This window comes from Mastomys coucha, unplaced genomic scaffold, assembly GCF_008632895.1.
Source record: "Mastomys coucha isolate ucsf_1 unplaced genomic scaffold, UCSF_Mcou_1 pScaffold7, whole genome shotgun sequence".
Classification (NCBI taxonomy): Eukaryota; Metazoa; Chordata; class Mammalia; order Rodentia; family Muridae; genus Mastomys; species Mastomys coucha.
Genome location: NW_022196913.1, coordinates 30,950,311 through 30,968,063, shown reverse-complemented (window position 1 = coordinate 30,968,063; position 17,753 = coordinate 30,950,311). Strand labels below are relative to the sequence as shown.

The following is a 17,753-nucleotide window of genomic DNA, read 5'->3' as shown; positions in this document are numbered from 1 at the left end:
CTGTCCTGCAACTCACTCTGTAGACCAGGCTGGCCTCAAACTCAGAAATCAGCCTGCCTCCACAAGTGCTGGGATTAAAGGCATGCGCCACCACTGCTGGGCTTAAATGTGTAGCCCAGGCTGGCCTCGAACTCTTGATCCTCCTGCCTCTGCCTCCTTCAGCAAATCCTACCAGTGTGCGGCACCACAACCGGCAACAAAGTTTTTAAAAAGCAATATCAATTAGAATATACTCTTTCCAAAATGGAACACTTAGAACAGTAAAATCTGTGTCTTAGTCTCTGTCCTATTGATGTGAATAGACACCATAGCCAAGCCAACGTTCATAAAGGAGATCATTTATTTGGGGGTATACTTACAGTTTGAGGAGCTTACTTAGGCCCTTGTCATCATGCCAGGAAGTTATGAGGCAGGGAGCATAGTTGCAGGCAGATATGGCACTGGAGTAGTTGAGAGCTATATTTTATCTATAGGCTGAAAGAGAGAGAGAGAGAGAGAGAGAGAGAGACAGAGACAGAGACAGAGACAGAGACAGAGACAGAGAGAGTCTCGTTTGGGCTTTTATGTTTTTAAAAGTGACAAACTTCTTCAACAAGGCCACACTTAATAATGTTTGAAATAGTGTCACATTTTGGTGTGTGACTAAACATTCAAATATATGAGCCTAAAGGGCCATTCTTATTCAAACTGCACATTCCACTCCCTAGGTCCTACAGGCTTATAGTCATATAATAATGAAAAATTCGTTCAGCCCAAGTTCAAAAATCCCCATATTCTTTAAGTCTCAACACTGTTTAAAATTCCAAAGTCTAAGTCTCTTATGCCAATATCTTAACTATAATCCTCAGTATAATAAAAATCAAAATGCAAATTACAGATTTCTAAAAGACAATGGCAAAAAAAGCATACATGACTATTCCAAATGGAAGAAAAATAAAAGCATAGTGAGGAAATACTGTACCAAAACAAGATCACAGAAACAGCCTAGAAAACTCAAATTCTATATGTTTATGTCTGATATCAAAGAACTCTTCACATCTCCAACTCCTTTCAACATTGTTGAGTGCTGTACACTTCTCTTGTGAGCTGGTTCCAGACCCATCTGAAGCTTTCCTTGGCATGTATCTTATAACTTTATTTTCATCAGAGCCTATTTTAATGATGGTTATTCAAAGCTTTAAACTCCCTTCTAGCTTATCACCCACCTAAGATAGTGGAAAACAAAGAATACAGGGAAAGTCGACCTGCTTCGAAATGATTCTTTGGAGCAAATCTTGTTGGCTTTGTCAGGAAATTAGCAATTCAGTTCATAGGTCAGCAGAGGCAACTTGATCCACTTTCGAACACTTCAAAGACATATCATCTGGGTAGCAGCAGCAGAGGAGAGGCAGGCCTCAGCTGAATTGGCATGAGTCAGCAGGAGGACCTGGATTACAAAGAACACAAGAAGTTCTTGGCTGTGTCTCTTTCAACTTAGTGAAGATCAGTGAAGTTTCGAGACCAACAAGCATTGCACAGCTAGTTCTATAGGCAAACCTCCAAGCCAAGTCAAGCTCCTCTCACAGTCTGTTGAATCCTATTTATACACCCTCTAAACATCACATGTCCACCAGTCTTGCCTCATCATTTGTCTTGCTCATCATATGAGTCTGTCTTGTTGACATCACTATGCCAATCAACCTAAGTCTGCAGAAGCCACAAGAAGCAGCAGCACACCACCACATGCTGGAGTGTTTCTCTCTTTGGAATCTCAACAAATAAAGCTCAACTATGCAATGTATGGCAGACCACGCATATCATTAGCAAAGAATCTTTAATTATATGACTTTTCACATGCTCTAGAATAACATTCTTTTATCTGTGTCTGCTTCAGTGAAACATTCCTTCACATACTTGCTTTAGTCAAATGTCCTTTCACTTGAGTTCACTTCAGCAAAACACCATCCATTACAACTGACTTCCCAAGGAACCTTAAGTTTCCATTTTAGTATCCCATGACTTTGACATCTCCAGGATCACAGGATCTCCAACAGAGTCCAGGATTCATTTTCACAGCTTCACAGAATGGCCTTTCTAGGTCTCCATGCAAGTACACCCTAACAAATATTTCCCTTAATATGGAGGGAGGTTTTCTAACCCATTTTTTGTATCCTTGATTCTAAAGCTGGAATCATGTGGCTGAAGCTGCCAAGTTCTGCTGCTGGACGGGCCTAGAGCTTTGCATCCTTGTTCAGTTACAGCTGCTTGAGCTCAGTTGTTAATGGTTTCCTTCAATGCTTAGGATTTCATTTAGTTCCTCTTCAAAAGTTGTAAGCTTAGCTGGGTGAAGTTTTGCCTTTAGCATCACAATATTCTTTAAGTTCTTTATTTTCTTGCACACTGAACTTAGCACTATTACACTTCCTGATGCTCTTTTTATCCTCAACCTGTACAATTTGTATGATACTTTTTCTAACTTGCTTTTTTCATTATAGATGTTCATAAGAATGATTAATAATAACCACAGGACAGAGCCAACACAAGGATGTCTTGAAATATCTTTTAAAGCCATTAGTCTAAAACTATTTAGTTTCAAAGTGATTATTAGTACAATGGGAAGAAGGAACCACATTTTTTACCAAAATACCTCAAGAATGGATTTTAGGCCACTAACTAATGTTGAAAAAACTTCTTGAACAGGAACCCTATACCTCATATCACTTGCAGCACTGTCTTCCCTGATCCTACTAAAATGCCCCATTAGGCCCCATTTAAACCTTCTAACCACTTTTCTAGTCTAAAGTACTGAAGTCTTCCATATTCCTCCAAAATACAGTATTTCAAGCCTATCACAACAATACCACAGACCCTAGTACATACTTCTTTCACAGTTACTGTTTTATTGCTATAAAGAGACACCATGAAGTCTTAACTTCTTAAGTTCTTTTTATATATTAGATATTAGCCTTCTATCAGATGTAGGAATGGTAAAGATCTTTTCCCAATTTGTTGGTTGCTTTTTTGTCTTATTGACAGTGTTCTTTGCCTTACAGAAGCTTTGCAATTTTATGAGGTCCCATTTGTCCATTATTGATCTTACAGCACAAGCCATTGGTGTTCTGTTCAGTAACTTTTCCCCTTTGCCCCTATGTTCAATGCTCTTACACATTTCTACTCTATAAGTTTCAGTGCATCAGGTTTTATATGGAGGTCCGTAATCTTCCAGGAAACTAAATAACACTATTAAAAATGATGTACAGAGCTAAATAAAGAATTTTGAACTGAAGAGTGGCCGAGAAACACCTAAAGAAATGTTCAACATCCTTAGTGATCAGGAAAATGCAAATCAAAACAACCCTGAGATTTTACCTCACACCAGATGGAATAGCTAAAATCAAAAACTCAGGTAACAGCAAATGCTGCCAAGGATGTGGAGAAAGAGGAAGAATCCCCCATTGCTGGTGGGATTGCAAACAAGTACAACCACTCAGAAAATCAGTTTGGTGGTTCCTCAGAAAATTGGATATAGTATTACCTCAGAACCCAGATATACCACTCCTAGGCATATATCCAGAAGATGCTTCAACATGTAATAAAGACACATGCTCTACTATGTTCATAGCTGCCTTACTTATAATAGCCAGGAGCTGGAAAGAACCCAGATGTCCTTCAACAGAGGAATGGATATAGAAAATGTGGTACATTTACACAATGGAGTACTACTCAGTTATTAAAAACAATGAATTTATGAAATTCTTAGGCAAATGGATAGAACTAGAAAATATCCTGAGTGAGGTAACACAATCGCAAAAGAAAACACTTGGTACACATTCATTGTTTGGATATTAATCCAAAAGCTCCAAATAACCAAGATACAATTCACAGACCACATGAAGCTCAAAAAGAAGGAAGACCAAAGTGTGGGTACTTCAGTCCTTACAAACAAAATACTCACAGGAGCAAATATGGAGATAAAGTGTAGAGCAGAGACTAAAGGAAATGTCACCCAGAGACTGTCCCACCTGGGGATTCATCCCATATACAGTTACCAAACCCAGACACTATTGTGGATGCCAAGAAGCACATGCTAAAAGGAGCCTGATATGGCTGTCTCCTGAGAGGCCCTGCCAGAGCCTTCCAAATACAGAGGTAGATGTTCACAGCCAACCATTGGACTAAGTGCAGTGTCCCTAATTAAAGAGTTAGAGAAGGGACTGAAAGAGTTGAAGGGATTTGTAACCTCATAGGAAGAACAACAATATCAATCAGCCAGACCCCCTAGAACTCCCAGGGACTAAGCTATCAACAAAGGAGTACACATGGCTCCAGCTGCAGATGTAGCAGAGGATGGCCTTGTCATACAGCAATGGAAGGAGAGATCCTTGGTCCTATGAAGGCTCCATAGACATTCTAGTGTAAGGGAATGGAGGACGGAGAGATGAAAGTCAGTAGGTAGGTGGAGGAATACTCTCATAGAAACAGAGGGAAGGAGGACATGTTTCATGGAGGGAGGGAAACTGAGAAAGTGAATAGCATTTGAAATGTAAATAAAGAAAATATCCAATAAAAAGAACAAAAAAAAAGAGACATCATGACCAAGAAAACTTTGATAAAGGAGAGCTTTTAATTGGGAGTAACTTATTCCAGGGTCTTTAGTCCATTATGATCACATACACAATGGTATCAGGAAGTTATCAGAAAGGCATGGTGCTAGATAAGTAGCTGAGAGACACATCGAGTTATTCATAGGCCAAGAAGGACACACTGGGCCTAGTGTGAGCCTCTAAAACTCCAAAGATCATGCAGTAATACACTTCCTCTAATAAGACCACACCTTCTCCAACAAGGCTGCACATATAATCCTTTTCAAAAAGTGCCACACCTCAGTGACTAGGCTTTCAAACATATGAACCTATAAAGACCATTCTTATTCAAACCGCCATACCTTGGGTAGCAAACCTTGAACCTTATTTGGAGCTTGGCTCTTGAATATTGGCTTCCAATATAAGTGTGTCTGCTCTTCTCTGCATGATTACACGTAACCTACATTTCTTGAGTATAAAGGGAATCAAATGAATTCAAGCCTGACATAAACTGTAGCCTGAAGACAGAATTTGCTACATCAGTCCTCCTCAGTCTGCCATTGCCTAATTTCCTCTTTACCTCTCCAGGGACCAAGATCATGCTCCTCTCTGTTGTCTTGTTATCGCTTTCTCTTTGGAAGTGTCCAACTCAAGATAGTTTTCTTATACCTTTATCTAAAACTTCTTTCTCATTTTCTCCAAGTGTCATCAAGCTGATAACTAAGTGCATGATCTTGTCAGCATATGATGGTAAGTAACATGCCTTGAGTAAGGAATGTACCATTAGAAGAATCCTCACTGGGACGAGCCCAGCAAAAGGAAGGAAGAACTGTAGAGAGGGAGACATCAGTAGCTGGGGTTACCCAGCGGGAAAGGTTGCATTTTATTTTTGTATCTATTCTTATTCTAGAGTTTCATGTAATGCATTTCACATTGTAACAGTGTTGAGCCTGATTTGTGCAGCAAGCCAAGTGCTTTCACAATCTTTTTCTTTTAATTTACTTTTTTATTATTTTCTTTATTTACATGTAAATTTCTCCTTTCCCAATTTCCCCTCCAAAAAACAAACAAACAAACAAAAACAACAAGAACAAACCCCTATTGCTCCCCCCTCCCCATGCCTGCCACCCCACCCTCTCCCACTTATTGGCCCTAGCATTCCCCTACACTGGGGCACAGAACCTTAACAGGGCCGAGGTCCTCTCCTCCTATTGATGATCGAATTTGCAATCCTCTAGTATACACGTGCTGCCAGAACATTCAGACCCACCGTGTGCAGTCCTTGGTTGATGGTTGAGACCCTGGGAGCTCTGAGGGTGCTAGCTAGTTCATATTTTTGTTCGTCCTAAGGGTCTGCAAACCCCTCAACTCTACTCTCATGCTCCCACAAACAAGCAAACCAAGAGAAGATATAAATGAGAGCCATTTAGCAATATTGTCTAAGAATATATAAGAGCATCTGTAGCCAAAACCCTAGTTGAATAATTTGAACTCCTTCTACTAATGATATTATCCTAGTCTCTATTCACTCTTAGCGCAATATTTTATCTCAGTTTTTTATGTTGTATGGGGCACTACTTGCTTGGTTTCTATCTATTTCATTATTGTTTCCTACATTTACTCCCCTTCTTGTAAGACACACAGCCTTCTTGGTATTGTTTGAACACATCAAATTTGATACACATAACATCAATGCTAAACATGATTTTCCCATATCCTACCGTTCAGAATATCATTCTCATACACACTTCCATAGTCCACCTTGGTTTACATACCTGTCTTCCAATGTCCTATATGAGAGCAAGCACCATTTCAAACCATTATCTATTTTTTTTTTACCCTTTACTCTTTTGCTTCAAGGCTTAAAAAAAAATCATGTTTTATTATTTTATCATATTACATCACATCACATCTCCTACTGGAATATAAATAAACTCCATGGGTATAAACATTTTTTTATCATCAGCACTCAGAATATCTGTCCTGAGAAGGCAACCAAATACTTAATACTTAAAAACCAATACAAGTACTTAAAAAAATTATAGGATCATTTTTTGTTTTCACACCATTGTACACCATTCTGGGGAGATTTTAATGTTGCTAAATTCCTTTCACTGATGTTTGCTAGATGCTCATTAGATTCAATATATGATTTAAATGTATTTAATATTTTATTATATTTAATTTCACATAGTGGCACAAAAGCACATGACTGAGAATTTTGATTTTAGCCTTCTCACATAAATTCTATGCTAAAATTTACAAATAATGTCATAAATCTTGGATGTAACTTGGATTTGAAACAATCAAATCTGGCAATGGTTCTGTTCTAATATCCATTTTGTCTTAATAGCAATTTTGTTTTATCCTCTCCCAATTAGGAATCAGTGGTCTAGTTGTGTCTACACAGACGAGAGAAGCTGAGAACTCTAATCACTTAAGAGAATAGTGAGCAGAGTGATGCTGAAGACATACAAGTTCCTTTATTTCCATGCATAGGTCGAATTCAGTCTATAACTAGTAAGAACTCATAGAAGAACATTAAGTACCAATACTGAAGGAATTATATATATGCACTTTCTAATAGGCCTAGCATCTCACTAACTTTCTTCATGTGAAATAGCTACTGACTTGTTCAAAATAAGAAATCAATAAGTGATGGAATGAAAATCCACCCCCTTATACAGACATAATTAATGGTTATTTAAGCCAGAAAACCTCCTGACATTGTGCTTACTATATATATGACATAGAGGTCTCCAATCTCCTGTTCTCAAAGGCCTTATGGATTAATTACTTTTATTTTACTATTCTAGAATACCATGTACAAAAGTGATTTATGAAAGATAGAATCTATTTTGGGTTCTGTTTCCAGAGAAATAGGGCTTTTTCTATCATTTTCTGGAGGCATAGTAGAAGTGAATAGCATAGCACCAGCAAAGAGAAAGCTGAGAGCTCATCTTCAAATGAGGAAAGCAAGAAGCAGAGCATGAAAACAGGAAGTAGGGTGATACTATAAACATTCAAAGCCCATTATCAGTTATGTACTTCCTTTAGCAAGGATCGACCTCCTAAAGGTTCCATAAAATTCCTAGACAGTGTTACCAACTGAGGACCAACTTTCGAAATATCTGACTCTATGAGAGGCATTTCTTATTTAAACCACATTCCAATCACTTTAATTCTTCATTATGAAATGAGCACAGATACCACCACATAGAGACCCCAATTTGGGAGATGTAAGCCAAATAATCAGAAACAAATATATATTTGTAATAACACAACACTAAGACAACCCACTAACAAAGAACCAATCAAAGGGTGTTAGAGCCAGAGCTAACCTGTTTTCCCATTTTCTCAGAATATCTTTCTGTATCTGACATTTGCCACAGCTTTGCAAGGTTCAAGAGTATACTGCTATAAGGGCCAGCCATGTTAGGTTTGGTTGAGATCCCACAGTAGCCTCTGAATTCTCACTGTAAATATCCATCCTCAATATTACAGAGAGATGCAGGTCCTCAAAACTAAAATCTAGTGCTAGTCAACTCTGCCACAGACTGGGTTGCTTTGAGGACACCTTGTTCTGCAGAGTGATAGAAGTTCTGGCCTGTTAGGCAAAGAATTTGACAAGTGACAAACAGAAGCGACACAAGGGAGTGTGGTATCTGAATGCAATTTGTACAAAGTGAAAATCAGGCTTATATAGTATACAGAGAACAGGGCAAATGACAGAAGTCATGTAGGCAGGAGGTGGTTACATCAAGGTCCGTGAGAACAAGCAGCCAGGTGCAAGGCAGAGGAGCAGTGGTGTCCTTCTTCTTGGGCTATTTTGGTAGCCCCAAGATAAATTCTCTGGATCTGTCTGAGGCAAGTAGCTGAAGGTCGTATACTAGCATTCCTTGGCTGTAACATAGACAATCAGGGACAGAAACCCTACAACTTCTCTCTGGTTAGTAAAGCAATTCTGCCTTGTGTGAGACTACTCTGATAATAAGTGCCTAACAGCTATCTCTAACTCTTGAGACACCCTCTCTGGTAAGACAGCTTCTTTGTAAAAATTCCAAGCTAATTGCAGCTAGGAAATCAATTAGGATTATTGAAACACTGTGAAGGCCAGGAAATAATGTTTAATCTCAGTTTTAGCTAATAATGAAATATTTCTTAGGGTACCTTTATGCCTGAATAAAGAAAGCACACAGATCTCTCCACAGACTTTAGCAGAGACCAATCTGGAACACATCTGAGCTAGGAGATGTCAGCGATTGACTACCTCAAGAGACTGGCTCCTTTTGAAGCGTACACTTCAGGTCCATGATCAGGTTTTTAGAGTTGTCATACAGACACAACCAAAGTAGACCAGTGCTGTGTGACACAACTTTGTACCCAATTTGGCCTAAAACTCCATGCAACAAACTAAGATCGCCCTCAAACTTGCAGTAATCCTCCATCCTCAGCTTCCTTGGTGTCAAGATTACAAGTGTGAGCCAGTGTTCTGATCTCCAGGAGTTTTTACAAACCTAATTCTCAAATTATTAGACAATTTTCTGCTTTTAGTAGCTGTAATACTTTCTGTATTTGAAAGAAAATTCTCACACAGCAGAAGAACATTACTAAAATTTTCCAGTAGCATGTAAACACATATTTACTGGAATTGAGAAAATTCATGCATTAGTCAAGTAATGGAATCCATAGAAAAACATAGATTAGTAATGCACAGTAATGTGGATCATTTGGAAATAAGAACTACACCTATGTGAATACTTATGAAGACCATAAAGACAGTATCTAGGGAAAACAAGAGATGGAATGGATGAATAATGCTTTGCATTTGTGCAAATCAAAATAAAACCACCGGGAAATCATTGCATATCTTCCAAGTGATCTGTAACATACTCATTGGGATATTCACATACATAAGAGGACAGTTGGGTGTATGGATACTATGTGGATTGAAAAAGAATAATACTTCTAATTATAGAGCTTGATGCTTATGGTATTGACTGAGCAGTAAGAGCCCCACCATCCTCAGAGCTGTATTCTCACCTTTCAACCTTAGACTGACACTCTACCTGCGCTTCTCCTTGCTCTCTTATTTTTGTCTTTCTCTTCTCTCCCTTTAATTTTTATCTCCTTATTTCCCTCTCCCCACCCCACACAGAGGGGGATCATTCTACAGTTCTTTTCCTTAGAGTGCTGCAAAGGAGATACACATTAGGATTTGTACTTGGATCTTTGCTGAGAGCAGAACAATTATATGCACTGCAACATTCTCTCACAACATTGGTCTTGAAACCCCAGCTCATATTCTATGGGATTACAAGAAGGAACAGCTGAACTACTGTATCAGGTGGTTTAGCTATTGTGATTATTTGAATGAGAATATCTCTTGTAGGTTCGAGTATTTGGTCCCCTCGTGGTGGTGATGTTTGGGCAAGTTAAGGAAGTTTCAGGTATTTAATCCATTCATTCCATATAGCCTCAGCATCGATAGTTTTGTCATACATTCCTATGTAAATGAACTGAACTAAAATTAAACTGTAGTACATTCTTTCATAGACTGAAGGCTCCAGGAAAATGTTTCCCTGGGTGAAATTAAATAACTTTAATCATCCACAAAGCTTAGAATTTTCACATGCATTTCACTATAGACACAAAATGATTCTTAAGTTTTAGATAATGAGGGAGTTCTTGTAATTAGTAAAAGAGTAAGTTACTGTATAGAAAAGTCTGTAAAAGAGTGTTCAGCAAGACAAGCTGGTAAAGATATATATTATTTTATATTGGTAATAATTTATATACATCTATAGAGACAGACAGACAGAGACAGAAATACACATAGAAAGACAGAGGTATACTGTGATAAATATGTATATATATATACATTATATATACATATACACACACATGTGTGTATGCTATTTTTTCTTATCTTGACCTAGAAACTATGTACTTCTAAATGGCTTTTTGCTTAATTTTCAGTCAGGTCTGGTTGTTGTGTGTATAAACTGTCAGAGAGCAGCACCAGGTGTATTTAATAAAAAGTATTTTATAAGAGGGATCATGTTTTACTACTAAGTTGCATTTACAAAACTATATTTAGCAGGTCTAATCCAATGTCATGGTTGAAGTAAATGAAAGTCAAGATGACTGAAAGCAGACGTGTCTTATGGGTTAATGTTCCTGCTGCCTGATTTCCATCTCCTCCTCTGAAGCTACTCAGTTATTCACATGAAGACCTTGCCAGAACTAGGACAAGTACCTGCAGTTGCTCTCCTCTGTGCAACAGAAATATTGCTTTATTTGAAAACTTGAGTTTAGAAATGTATTAGCCCAAATCAAGGTAAACATCAGAACTACCAAGGCACCAGGCCATTTAACTCTACCAGTATTTCTGGACTTACTAAAGTACGACACAAATCACAGAAACTTAAACAAAACTTCGGAAAACTGTGAAGTCTACTTGTGAATGTGCTGCCTCTTCATGATTTATTTGCTGGTTCTTGGCATATATGGTGAAGCTGGAGAGAGTGCCCCCAACTATATGCATTGGACTTGTATGGGGTCATTATGCGATGCAACTATTTTTAGACTTTCTAAAGTTATGAGAAATTAATGAAGTTTAAATTTGAAAGCCCAGGCATATAAAGGAAAGGGAAGTTATACTTAGTTTTGGATACTGCACTTCTATGTACAATTAGTCCATACTGGTATCTTTTGAAAGGATATTTACTTAAATGCAGTTTTCACATTTCTTGGCACATTTCACCTATTATATAAACTACAAAATTGAAATGATTCTGGAAAAAATATTTATATTGAACTGCTAGAACCTCAGGAAATTATTTTCTCTCAATGTTCCCACTAGGTCATAGACCCAGAGTTCTCACATAGTGTTTATTGTAGACTAAATGTTTACATATTCTTCCATTCATATGCTAAATATAAATCCCAATGTGATAGGTAATATTAGGAGATGAGGTCTCTGGGAAGTCAAGGGTTTTAAAATAGGAACTCCATTGTCATGGGACACATATAAATCCTTAGCAAAAGGACAGATGACAAAAAATTCAGGAAGTGGATCCTCAGTACAAACCAATCTTCAAGTGCCTCAATCTCAGAGTTAGCTATCTCTACATGTGGGATACATCAGTTTCTACTTGGATATTTTGTTGTAGAAGCTCCAAGTGGCTAAGATGCTATGTATGTAACACAAGAAAACAATAGCAGAGGTACCCAGATTTAATTTTAAGGCATATAACTAAACATGACAGAAATGGAATTAACAAAAATTCACTTATTTTCTGTTCAATAAAATCTTGCTTTTTCCTTAAGAAAAATCTCAAATACTATCACATCCTAAAAGTCTCCCTATCATTTCTGTGTAGGTGTGTACACATTTTTATTATGACCTGTTTGGTTATTTCCAAATTATTTTATTTATACCTTATATCTCCTAATTAATTAGCAAACTGCTAAGTGGGGAGCATGGACATTTTATAACTCCCTGACACCTAATTAAGATATTATAAATTCATGCCTTTCAATATGACATTTCCTTAGTGATACAATATGTAGTGTAGTGAATACCAGATAAAATATAAAGCACTGCAATTATATAACCTAGAATTATTGATGAACCACAAATGGTAAAAAAAAAACACTCAATGTTTGGGAGAAGCTAAGCCTTTGCTCAGTTGATATCTGAGCAATAAATAGCAACAATGTTCTTAATTCTGTGATGTGAAAAGATCTCTCTGGTGCAGAGGGTAACAGTAGAGAGTTCCACATCTGGTCACATGATAGGCTAGATTAGAACTTTCTGACAGCAAAAAGGGGGCTGAATACCTTGGTTTAATATTGTAGGCAATGCAACACTTACCAAGCCATTTCTTATAGAGAATATAAAACAAACAAAAATCAAAACAAACAAACAAAATCATGGGTAAGCTTGAAGCCTGGAGACCTTGAGCCAAGCCACTATTTGGCAGCAGGAAATGAAATCATGCCAGATTAAATTAAAAGAGAAATGCTACCTCGCAAGACTTCGGGAGCGCCTCCCTCTTTCCTTTCTGCCACCACCAAGCCATCCAGACTGAGGAAGACCTAGAATTCCGGGACCACGTGAGCCACGGCCCTGGCCGCATCGGTAAGCACCCAGGAGGCCATGGGAATGCTGAAGATACTCATCATCACAGGATCAACTTTGACAAATATCATCCAGGTTACTTCGGGAAAGTTTGTATGAGGCATTACCGCTTGAAAAGGAACCAGAGTTTCTGACCAACAGTCAACCTGGATAAATTATGGACATTGGTTGGCAAGCAGACATGGGTCAATGCAGCAAATATAAACAAACAAACAAACTCAAGACTGGAGCTGCTCCCATCATTGATGTTGCTCGATCACACTACTACAGAGTTCTGGGGAAAGGAAATCTCCCTAAGCCATCTGTCATGAAGGCCAAAATCTTCAGCAGAAGATCTGAAGAGAAGATTAAGGGTGTTGGAGGTGCCTGTGTTCTGGTGGCTTAAAGACACTCCAGAGGTTAATTAAATGCTAACATTTTTCCATGAGGGTCTGAGTAGGTTCTTTTCATCCTTCCGTGTCTGCATGTTGGGAATCTGCCTAACATTCTAGGAAGATGTAAGGTGCAGTCCCTTGATAGAGTCATGCGGTCTATGGTAATAAATTTAGCCCAGCTTCAAAAAAAATTAAAAGAGAAAAATAACCATAGTGCTTTTGAAATAAGTATGCTCAAATGCCTGAAAGAAAACAGAAATGAATAGCCCCTCCAAAGAAAAAGAAAGAAAGAAAAAGAAAAAAAAAAGAAAATCTCAATTTAAAACCAACACTAAAGAAATAATGAAAGATGAAGGGTCTACTTACACACACACACACACACACACACACACATAACATAATATTCATTCATTCACACATAAGAACAGATCGGATAAACACATACAAATGCAAATGATGAATATCTTACAGACTATCATTTCGTTCTTCCCACAATACTTAGCTGTCCACCAATTAACCATCCAAATGGTATTAAATAGCAGAAATGTCCTAAAAGATATTTTATATTCTAGATTTCAATTTTTATCATATTAAAAATACAGGCAGCACATAATAGCTTCCAAAACTCATAGAAGTCCTGCGGGATAAATAGAAGAAAAGAAATTGGAGAAACTCAGCAAAAACAAACAAGGTATTATGATGTAAAAAAAAAAACTATAGGAAATTATTATATTTCCAGATGTATTCAAAATGCAGGAAACAGCTAAAAGTAATAAAAATAAAATAACTCTCTGAAAATTAGAATTCACTAAGGCGTCATTATTATTCATTATTAATGTTAATTTCTTTAGTTTAATATTTAAGCATCTGAACTTTTCTTTTAAATGAAAATTTACCAATTTTGTTGCCACTCTAGGCAAAAACACTGGCTATAATGAGAGGAGAGAATTTGTCGGCTCTCAGAACATATGCCTCTATGAAAAATTAAACTAAAAATTTCCCATAAGAACAGAGCTTAAAGTTATATTTATCTTGGCAAATAGAATTACTATTTTTAAATGAATTAAACACCAAAAATATTTTGCTTTGAAGTGATATCACATCTATATTGGTATTACTTAAGACATTATTTGACTTGTCTTCTTTATCATGGATATTTTAATCACTGATTGTCAATTTAACTGTTATTCGAATGGTAGACTTTATTTTTAAATGTACATGTTCAGGCTCACACAAGTACTTCCAGACACTGTTTATGCAATGATGCATGTAAGCTAAGATTGTTGCTCCAAAACTTTGAACATTAAAGTTGTCTCAAAGAGTTTAGACCTTTCTCAATTCACTTCTGTGATTGGACAAGTAATCCAGGTCTCAAACCATACTGAACACTTTATTATATGATAAATCATTATCACACCCAAACTATCAGGATGATTACAGATTGTATTTTATGTATAATTACATGAGGGCTTTTAATAATGGAGTATATATGTTAAATATAAATATTTTATGCATATGCACAATTATTAACCATACTTATCAAGTGGGCAACTCAAAAGCAATGAAGGGAGGAAGACAGGTGAGAAATAGTTTTAAGAGGTAACTGAAGCACTTGATAGGTGGCTAGTACCTGTAATCCTAGCCCTTGGGAGGTAGATGAAGGAGCATCAGAACTTCAAGGCTGGTTCAGCTACATAATAGTTTAAGGCCAGCCCAGACTTTATTAGACTAATATAGTTTAACATATTACTGCTGAAAATTAGTTGTTCTACTTTATATTCTTTTATTTATTACTATTTTATATTATTCAATTATGTTTTATTTTGAGAAGCAAACACTACAAGACAATATATTCAATGTTATTCAAAAGACTTCAGCATGAAAAATATTAAAAGTACTGAATTATTTCTGAGAACTTTTTATTAAGATTGCCCAAAGAAAAATTAGAAAAAAATGATTGTTCAGAAAGCCATTTTTGCTATACAAATGTGGGAGATTTTATCAATACATTCACAATTCTGTTTTTATCTATTTTTAAAATGAAATTGTAGCAAGTAGCACTGTGTTTTGAGCATGCTACTGAGTGCAACATGGATGATGAAAAACCATGCTGAATTTATACTTATCTGATTTTCTCTCATCCAGCCTCTTTTCATGGCCATGCCTTTTCAGTTTTGAAATTAAATGAAAGAATTAAACATTTCTGAGTCTTTCTAGAAATATTATGCATTTCTTAGTATACATGAAGTCAATGCTGTTTAATAAACAGTTATTTCAATATATTTTAAATGTTGAAACCATTCATAACTCTCTGGTGAGGGCTGACAGATACATAGCAACTCAGATTAGATCTCTTTCAGGTAACTTAAAATGTATTTCCCAATAAGAAACAAGTATAATTGCTGTCTATCCTCAAAATACCATTTCCTTTAATGCAAATTCAAATAGCCTTTTTGATTTTTATTTATTACTTTCTACAGACAAACTTTTATGTAAGACTCTGCTGTCCTCTTTTATCCTACATGTATAGCTAAGAATTTTCTTGAATTTCTGATCTTTCTGCCTCTTCCTGCAGTTGCTGAAGTGTAGACATGTATCGCCATGCCTCGCTCAAAGTTATACATCTTAGTTAAAATTTCCTTCCTTTTCATGTGTGTATAGCAGTGATGAATTCCTTAAATAATAGCAATGTAAATTATTCATTTATTAAACTTGTTAATTTTGTAATTGTTCTCAAAAATATAAAATAAAAATTCAAAAGATGAGACAAGGACATCTGAGGCTGTACAGTGAAAGAAAATTCACATTGTTTCTGAAAACATCAGTCACTAAACATTTACCTGACCCTTTCCTGTGTTATGCAATATTAATTGAAACTGCCAGGTGGAGTTCCACTACTGCTTGCTGACATGATTTTATGATGCTGTGCCTTTCAAAAGTGTGATTTTAATGTAAGGAAAACATAGCCCTAGCTTAAAAGAAAAACAGTACATCTACAAAAATTAAAAAGTAACAAATCATCAAATTAAATTTCAAACTAGTAAACATGGAAAGACAAAGCAATAGTAACAAGAGAAAATACATATCAAATGTGATTATGCTTTGCTCAAAGAAAATGAAAGCTTGTCTTTTAAAACTTTATTTGAATAATTATTTTAATTTGATTTTTCTAACAGAGTTGAATGTAGCCAAGCATGGCTTCAAAGTGCTATGTTAATATGGATAATTTTGAATTCCTGATTGTCATGCTTGCTCTTTTCAGGTGCTAAGCTCACAAATACATCCTATCACACTTAGGAAACCATGGCTGATGGTAACTTAGTTCTTAATTCCTTTAACAGAAATTATCTAGATTTTTTTTCCACACAGCATTTCTTTCAGATTAGGTCTTAGAATTACCTACCTCCAGTTAAAGAGTTAGGTTTCATGTAAATTCATCACAGATTACCAAAGTTATATGTTTGGTCCAATATTCTTACAGAACTTGTGATTGTGAGCATATCCCAAGTCATTAAATGGTACTTTAAAATTATTTTAGACACAAAGCCACAATTAAACCCACACACCTATGGTTACCTGATCTTTGACAAAGAAGGCAAAAGCATCCAGTGGAAAAAAGACAGCATATTCAACAAATGGTGCTGGCTTAAGGGGCAGTCAATATATAGAAGAATGCAAATTGATCCATTTTTATCTGCTTGTACAAAGCTCAAGTCCAAGTGTATCAAGGATATGAACATAAAACCAGATACACTGAATCTAAGAGAAAGTGGGAAAGAGCCTCAAACACATCATCACGGGGGAAAAATTCCTGAACAGTGGGCCAGGCAAGATCAACTATAGACAAATGGGATCTCATAAAATTGAAAAGCTTCTATGAGGCAAAGGATACTGTCAATACAACATAATGGCAACCAAACGAATGGGAAAAGAATTTTACCAACCCTAGATCTGATAGAGGACTAATATCAAATATATACAAAGAAATCAAGAGGTTAGATCCCAGAGAGCCAAAGAACACTATTGAAAATGGGGTACAGAGCTAAACAAAGAATTCTCAACTGAGGAATCTTGAATGGCCAAGAAGTACCTAATGAAATGTTCAACATCCTTAGTTACCAGGGAAATGCAAGACAAAAGGACCCTGAGATTCTACCTGACCCCAATCAGAACGGCCAAGATCAAAAACCAGGTGACAGCAGATACTGGTAAGGATGTGGAGAAAGAGAAACACTCCTCCATTGCTAGTGGGATTGCAAGCTGGTACAACCACTCTGGAAATAAATCTGGTGGTTCCTCAAAAAATCAGACATAGTACTACCAGAGGACCCAGCTATATCACTACTGGGCATATACACAAAAGATTTTCCAACATATAACAAGGGCACATATGGTCATGGCAGCCTTATTTACCATAATATCTATTAGAAGAATATATCTAAACCTTGTATTTTTCTCATTTTTTTAATTTTTATTGGTTATTTTATTAATTGTCATTTCAAATGCTATCACCTTTGCTAGGTTCCCCTTCACAAATCACCTGTCCCATCTAACCTCCCCCCTACATCTGTGAGGGTGCTCCCCCAACTGATCACCCACTCCTGCCTTAGCAACCTAACATTCCCCTACCCTGGGTCATTGATCCTTCATAGGACCAATGGGCTTACCTCC

The 17,753-nt window shown here is 36.7% G+C and overlaps 1 pseudogene; it reads left to right on the top strand.

Annotated features, from left to right (window-relative positions):
* Positions 1-12,588: 12,588 nt before the first annotated feature.
* On the top strand, positions 12,589-13,093 carry LOC116082645 (annotated as a pseudogene).
* Positions 13,094-17,753: the final 4,660 nt, after the last annotated feature.